We start from the raw sequence: 7,942 nt of genomic DNA, 5'->3' as shown, positions 1-7,942 counted from the left end.
GCTTCTTCACAAAATTACAGCAAAGTCCTTCTGAATTTAGCATTTTCACAAAAAAATGCAATTTCTCTAGTTGATCTAACATTACATTCCAACTAAATACTCCCAAACCTTTTAAAATGATTAAATATAACAAATACGCGTCGGTGGAACCTTTATCCAGTTGGAAAAATAAAGTAGCTGTCCTTTGCATGTACTCCATAAACTTCTGCCAAGGAAGAACTAATTTAACAGTAATCCTGCTACTTTTGAGTGCAAGTTTTTTTTAATCATTAAAAAAAATGTCCTTTTCATAACTTTATTCTAGCGTCAGAGTGAACAGATAAAAGGCAACCAGGGACTGGCAGAGAAGGGTATCATCACAGGATCCCAAATGTTCTGAGTAGTTCTGCTGAGGATCTGAATGTAACAGCATGCTGGCTGTGATTACCTGTTGTGAAGACACCATCTGGCCCTCCCAGCTGGGTAAAACGGACAGGAGATGGATTCTTTTTACCACCTGGACCTTGCAGACATGATGGCATCGTATTTCTCATTCACATTTTATGTAGTCATTTTTTGGACCGGACAAAAAAGTAAAAAATGGAAAAAAGTAAAAACATTGTCTGGCTTACCAAAGACACGATCCAGAGAGCAGGCTTTCTGTAATTGCTTGGCAACCGCTTGCATCGTGTGTTGAAGTTCAAACACAAAACATCTACAAGCAGCAGAGCTGCAAAGTAAAGAGGAGCCCACGCATGCAGACACATCCACACACAGAAATAAACATTCATCATCCATCCCATCAGTTTCCTTTAGATTTAAAGGCCTAGAATTCTTGAATGAATGCATATCGCCCACCGCCTTTCATGCTACAGTTTTAGACTAAGATCATCAACATGAATGATGGAAATGTTGCCATTTTTGACCAACCCTAAAAAAAACACTATTAAAAATCTCATCACATGATGTCAGGCTCAAGATATGAGTTGTGAATGACTCTCAGCTACTACCACTCCAGATTTTGGCTCAATAGCTGTAAAGTTGACTGAGTTATAGCCATTTTTATGTTTGCTCTTGTCAGTTAGCTGTGGCAGCCATCTTGAATTAAATTGATTTCTTGTAGATGTACATCCAAAGATTACTTTCTGAATGTTTTATTAAAATCCATCCATTGGTTCATGAGATATTTTTCTAACAGACTAACAGACTTTACTCTAAATGTTAAAACCAAAGTTTTAAGTGAAGATTTTGCACAATAAGAAGTACTTGGATTATGGGTTATGAATCATCTCAGCTACAACAGTATCTATAAAAGTGACAGAATTATAGCCATTTATGTGTTTTAAGGCCAGTTGGCTTCAGCAGCCATCTTTGACTCCAAACGTTAATCAGTTGTAGTTGAACATCTGATGATTATTTATCACAAGTTTCACTAAAAAGTAAATATTTTGCTGACAGACTAGGTTGACTCCAGATATTTAATGATAAACTTTAAGACAAAGGTCCTGTGCAGTCTGTCAACACTCAAATATGTGTTGAGGATCAGTCTCAGCTACTACCACACGCAGTTTGAGGTCAATATCTGTAAAACTACAGAGTTGTAGCCATTTTTGTGGTTTTTAAGTTCAGTTGGCTGTAGCAGCTATAATGAATGAGGTTGATTGTAAAAGTTGGTCATCTATAGAAACACATTCAGTGATTATTTTCTGAGAGTTTCATTGAAATCCATCCAGTGGTTCATGAGATATTTTGATAACAGACACTAGGAAAACCATCTACCTTCGCCTTTCGGCGGCGGGCCAAATAAAAAGCTCTGTTGGGGTTTTGGATGTTAGCCTTGGGCATGAACTCTTGTTTTTGCACATCCTTCACTCATACCAGAAGCAACCCCACTTTCCAGCACCTAAATGGTGAAACTGCTGGAGCCCACAGCTTGTCTTCCTCTGCAGAATTTGGGTTAAACTGATACAGAGCTTTGTGTCTGTGGGGGGGTTTGAGCTTGATGAGCTCTGAAGCGGCTTTGTGGGACGCTGTGCTGAGCTGCCTGGCTGCCTGGCACCGCCACAGGGGAGCCGGCGCTGTTGGGCCGATGAGGAGAAGTGTGCCGATGCATTGAAAACACACATGTAGCTGCTGGTGTGTGGCTCTGATCTGTTAACTTGCTGATTAAGGTGCTATATATAGAAGGGAGTGTGCACGGATGTGTGCTTGTCCTGAACAGCTGCCTGCATGATGCTGTGCAGGATGTAACATGTGAGTTTATATAAGACAGACTAAAAGCTTGCATGAATTAAAGGCCTTGTATTCCTTTAAGGAATGCATATCACCCGCTGCGTTTTATGCCAGACTGTCTGAACGGAGATCCTCTTATGTTGAAAAATGACAGAGTTGGCGCCATTTTGGTCAAACCTTAAAAATAACATTATGCTCAATGTTATGCTCATAGTATGAGAGTATGTGTTGAGGATGACTCTCAGCCATGACCACACCAAATCTGAGCTCAGTCTCTATAAAACCGGCGGAGTTGGAGCCATTTATGTTTCCTAAGGTCAGTTGGCTGTGGCAGCCATCTTGACTCCTGAAGGTAGTCGTGTAATCGTGCATTCACTGATTACTTTACTAAGGTTCCATTAAAATCCGTCCAGTGTTTCATGAGATATTTTGCTGACTGACAGGCAGTGTTGACTCCAATGCTTGGAATTTTAGCGTGATCAGACGTGAATCACCTTGAATTGGATTTACTCCAGATGTTAATCAGATGTTGATGAACATCCAATAATTACTTTCTGAGACTTTCATTAAAATCCGTCCACTGGTTCATGAGATATTTTGCTAACGCTACAGAAAAACAAACACAAGCAAAACCATTATCGCCACTTAGCCTTTGGCAGCAGATAACAAAATGTGTTAGAGGATGTATCTGTAGGAGTTATAATCTGTTTTATATTTAAAGAAGAATAAACCAGTATTTAAAGAAAAGATAAGTCTTAAAACCCACTAAACCGTATGTTCAGTTAAAAAACAAATTTCTCAGTTTGTGATCAAAAGACTAACCAGAAAAAAGTCATAAGATTTGTTTTCTAAATGAAGAACCTGCAGTCATTGTTTCTGTTGTCCTTGGAGCTTTTCCAACATGAAACATGTTCAGAAGACGCCCGAAGCTGCAGGAGTTGACTAACTATCTGCTGACATCTCCTGGAGATCTGGACTAACAGCATCTGGAAATCAGCGTTCGTCCTCTGAGAGCTCAGATAAGACTTCTTTATTAATTAAAGTTATAAGATGATTTGATCAAAAACGGACATCAGGCTCTTCAGTCTTCAACCACAAACATAAACAACGAAAGGTTCGTGATCTGCTTCTCTTCTTTTTCTGCTTCTATCTTTTCTCTGAGACAACTTGGCCACATGAAACCTTGCAGACCTACTTTCTGCAAGGATTTAATTCCGAATCATCTAGCTTGTATTTCCAGTGTTGGTCAGAAAGTAAAGTGTAGAGTGGACTCTTTATAGCTGAGGAATTCATCCCATCTGATGGCCTCCTGCTCCGTTTGCCTCAGGGTGCCCATCAGGTGAATTTGAGGCTGACATTAAACATCTTTTAAGAACAAACTGTCTGAAAACCTGCACCGATGGAGTTCAGAGGTTAAAGTGGTATTCACTGCTCCTGTCTATAAAAACAATTACATCCAAGACAACAGAACACCCGCAGATAGTTTTGGCTGCATGAGAAGTTGAACAATCAAACATGAATAAACTACAGTATGTTCCTCTTACAGCTGGATGCAGGTCTAAAACCACCATATTTTAGTTTTATTTGTTGTTTTCTCTATACCCGCTCCTTCTCATCACTCATTTTCCCTGCAGCCCCATTTCAAAGTACAAAATCTCTCAAAAGCATAATTTTGTGAGGTAAGATGCTTGCGGTATTTATCTGGTTCCTGCAACACAAATGCACGATGTGAGACCATCCATGTTTTGAGGAAGAAAGCAGAAATGCGAACCTCTTTGTGGTAAATTAGCAAAAATGGTATAGATTTTAAATTTAATTTTTGCAAGAGGTGCATCATGTTCAATCTATGATTCCTAATTTAAAAAAAAAAAATCTCAGAAGTCAATTTTGTAATTTATTGTTATAGTTTCCAAAATTACCATCTAATTTGGGTTTAATAACTTTCATTTAAAGTACTCAACATTTCTTATATAACATAAAGTACAAATTTTCTTTTAATGCAGGGTAAATTTATAAGAAGGCCTGAAAGGTTTTTTATTATTGTACAAAGAAAATGCATGTATACAAAAGAAAAGTGCATTTGTACATACAAAAAGACATAATTCAAAAAGCACATTACAAATAAAAGATACAGATGGTTGCAACCAAAGAAAAGAAATAAATAAAATACAAAGGAGAAACAAAACAAAGGGCTTGGTTTTAGATTCTGAGAACGGAGTTGGAAAGCATATTATTTGTCATTTTAAGAGCTTTACAATACAAAATAAAGTTATTGTGAAAAACAGAATTATTGCTTGACTTTTGGCTTTGTGGATGAAAAGTTTCCCCAGGATGATAATAGTGTTTATGAGAAAGTCATCGTTGTAATCACCCATAATAAGACTGTAAGTTATGTTTTTGTTTAAGAGCATTTTAAGAGAGGCAACTTAATTCAACATGCATGGAGTAAAAATATAAATCAGTTGTTTCCACAGCATCACAAATGACAGTTGTTTGTTTCAATATTAAATCAGTGTTGAATAAAGTGACTAACAGGATAGAATCCATTTAAGGTTTTAAAGTGATTTCTTTGGAGCACTTGTAGGTTTGAGGTATTTGGTGCGCAATTAATGAATTGATTGTGGTGGGTAAAATTGACAAATGGAGCTTTTAAATGGAATAATGGGATGCAGAATATTGCCAAATGTGTGATTAATGATCTTATTGGACAGTTTGGAGTCATGTAAACAGAGAACAATGGGTGAATGACCTGAAATCAAGCATAGGATAGGTTTAATAATGGTGTTATTAGTAAATTTAAATTACTTTTTGTTTGTTTTTAAATAATACTGACAACACAGAGCATCGTATGATAACAGGCAGCCATTACTGTCAGCTAAATGTAACACCAAACAAATGCCTTTTTCTATCCGGTCCTTATTAAACAATGATTTACTTTTAACTTTGATATAACAATTATTCCAGACTGGTTAGTTATGTGGAGTCACATTACGATTGTGTAGAATTTTCCAATGTAACAACACTTGCTGGTGAAACTATGAAGGTTTGACGGGGGAGTCATAAAGTAACAGCTTAAAAGAGAATCGATTCTGACCATTTTTTAAGACAAATTTTTGGGAAAATGAAAACACGGGTTATTAGAGTTAAAAAACAATTTTAACAAATTCATGTTAAGAGTTCTATTCATGAAATCAAAGTCTATAGATGGTAGTTCTCCATCCTCATAATATTTAATCATATCTGTTTTCTTGATGTAGTTCATCTTTTTATACCATATATAATCATAGTTAATTTTATTGATTTTTTATAGATTTGTTTGGAATAGCTACATCTAGATATAGATTCCATTTTTGTTAAAAAAGAAGTCCTGAGAGGTAAAACTGAAATGATTCACAAAAAAAAACATAAACTTGTGTTTAAAGGTTGTAGAGGTTTTGTAATACCTAATTCGAACTGAGGAGGGAGCACTGCGCCCTGAGGCGTCTTGTCTTCCGCTAAAAAAAATAGGCGAAGAAGAATCATTTACAGTTAGTAGGCGGGCCGATGCGTCACTTCCGGTTAATAATACAACAAACGTTCATGCTACCCTTCGCTAGCTAAGCTTTCATTCTGTTTATTCAGTTTTAATTTATATTGTTTCTGCATTAAATTTACCGCTTCAGCTGACTGCAGGACATCAGGTCTGTTTGGATCTCTTTTATCGGATGAAACACTAAAGTTGTTTTAACAGTTTTAGCTTAAATATGTCGTTTACGTTTTAGCTAATGCAAAATAAGAAAAAAAAGCACTGTTAAGTTTATTTATTTATCATGGGAAGGTTTTAATTTTAAGTTATTTACGACTTTAGCGTTGAACAAAAATTAACAAATTACTTTTTTTAGTATTTGGTTTTAAATGAGCTTTATTTCGCTAAAATGTACCTGTTATAAGTGATTTCCCGTTATCCAAACTGGTTACTTTAACAGTTAAGATGTGATTTTTTTATAAAAGCTTTTTATCTACCAAAGGTGGCTTGAAAATGCTGATATTTAGAAAGGAAAAACTGGCAGCAGCTTGCACGACTAAACAAATTTTCTTTCGGTTTCCTTTTGAATGTCCTGCTTTTAATGAATTAAACGTGAGATCACCGCAAAGTACTGCAGGGAGCAAAATGCTGGTGTAGATTCTCAGTTATTTAGGACATGCTGAATCCAAAACAAATGATAAAAAACAAAAACAACTGGAGTTCTATTTCGCTTCTCATCCGAGGAGAAGCGAAACATCTTCAACTACAGAATAGAAGTCCAGTTGTTTTTTGTTTTTTAACCTTTTTTTCACTATATAAAAGTTTTAAACCATTCCTTATCTCTTTGTATTTTGCTTCCAAGCAGCCAGACTTTCTTGTAAACTGTTAAAATCGTCAGTAGTACTCCAGACTTTTTTAGTCTTTTAAATTTTTTATTGTTTTGGGGGCTTTTTTGGACTCTTTGGCTGCTTTTTCACTCATTCCCTGTTCAGTTCTTGAACCTGGCCATGACAGCAAAATGTGCAGTTTGCTCATCGGCTGATCATCAGCTGTATGCCAAGTCTTCAGCTAATAGCTCTGTGAGAATCACCTTGTTGATGTTAAAATACTATTTTATGTTTAACAATGTGCTATCTTTGGAATTTCTTTAAACATTCACATAGAAGTGAGAACAAATTGTGTCTTTGTGACAGGCTGCTAAAAACAAAGGGCCTGAACGTTCAATTTTAAAACATTTTTCTTTTCTAATTTACTATAATTCCCTACTAAAACATTGATTGCAAATCTGCAGCGAGTTCAGGACACTGCTACCTGAATTTTAACGCACACAGGAAGGAGGGAGCACATCACTAATACCTGTAACTCTTACAGTTGTTTTTAAGATTTTAGTTTTTAAAAGCCTTGCCCTCACATGTCTTGGTGACATGATAGCCAGATATGCTCCAGCCAGATCATTAAGATCAACCAATAATAATATATTAGGATGATGAAAGGATGATGTAACAATCTTAAAGACCATTACCATCCGAGCCAACCAGAAGCCGTGGCTGACAGGTGAGGTCTACAGGCTTTTGAAGGCTCGGAACGTAGCCTTCAAAACAGGAGACCAAGTTGGCCTGAGGACAGCTAGAGCCAACCTGTCACGCGGCATCAGGATGGCGAAGAAGGACTACTCCAGGAGGATAGCCCACCGCTTCAGCGACAGCAGGGACTCACGCAGCATGTGGCAAGGACTGCAGTCTCTGACCGACTACAAGCCACCGCCACAGACCTGTGACAGCTCCACCCCCCTGCTGAACGACCTCAACAACTTCTTTGCCCGCTTTGAGTCCCTCAACACCACACCGGCACACAAGTCCCCGCCCCCCCCAGGTGACCAGGTGATCACACTGTCTGTGGACAGTGTGAGGAGATCATTCAGCAGGATCAATGCCCGTAAAGCATCTGGTCCTGACAACATACCTGGCCGAGTACTGAGGGACTGTGCGGGGGAACTCGCAGATGTCTTCACGGATATCTTCAACACCTCGCTGCGCCAGTCGGTCGTTCCTACGTGCCTCAAAGCCACCACCATCATCCCGGTGCCGAAGAAGTCTGCACCATCCAGCTTCAACGACTACCGTCCCGTCGCACTCACCCCCATCCTTATGAAGTGCTTCGAGCGGCTAGTCATGAAGCACATCAGGTCTGCACTCCCTCCCTCCCTCGACCCCTTCCAGTTCGCAT

General features: G+C 38.1%; 1 protein-coding gene across 4 annotated transcripts in view; it reads left to right on the top strand.

Annotated features, from left to right (window-relative positions):
- Positions 1 to 5,755: 5,755 nt before the first annotated feature.
- Positions 5,756 to 7,942, top strand: part of med25 (mediator complex subunit 25) — a 22,216-nt gene continuing 20,029 nt past the window's right edge. For all 4 annotated transcript variants that reach the window (XM_037978806.1, XM_017419507.3, XM_037978807.1 and 1 more), the window contains exon 1: positions 5,756 to 5,891. The gene's annotated coding sequence lies outside the window, so the exon portion shown is untranslated. The remainder of the gene's footprint in view (positions 5,892 to 7,942) is intronic.

This window comes from Kryptolebias marmoratus, linkage group LG12 (assembly GCF_001649575.2).
Source record: "Kryptolebias marmoratus isolate JLee-2015 linkage group LG12, ASM164957v2, whole genome shotgun sequence".
Lineage (NCBI taxonomy): Eukaryota > Metazoa > Chordata > Actinopteri > Cyprinodontiformes > Rivulidae > Kryptolebias > Kryptolebias marmoratus.
Note: the sequence above shows the minus strand (reverse complement) of the source record. Positions and strands in the feature narration are given on the sequence as shown.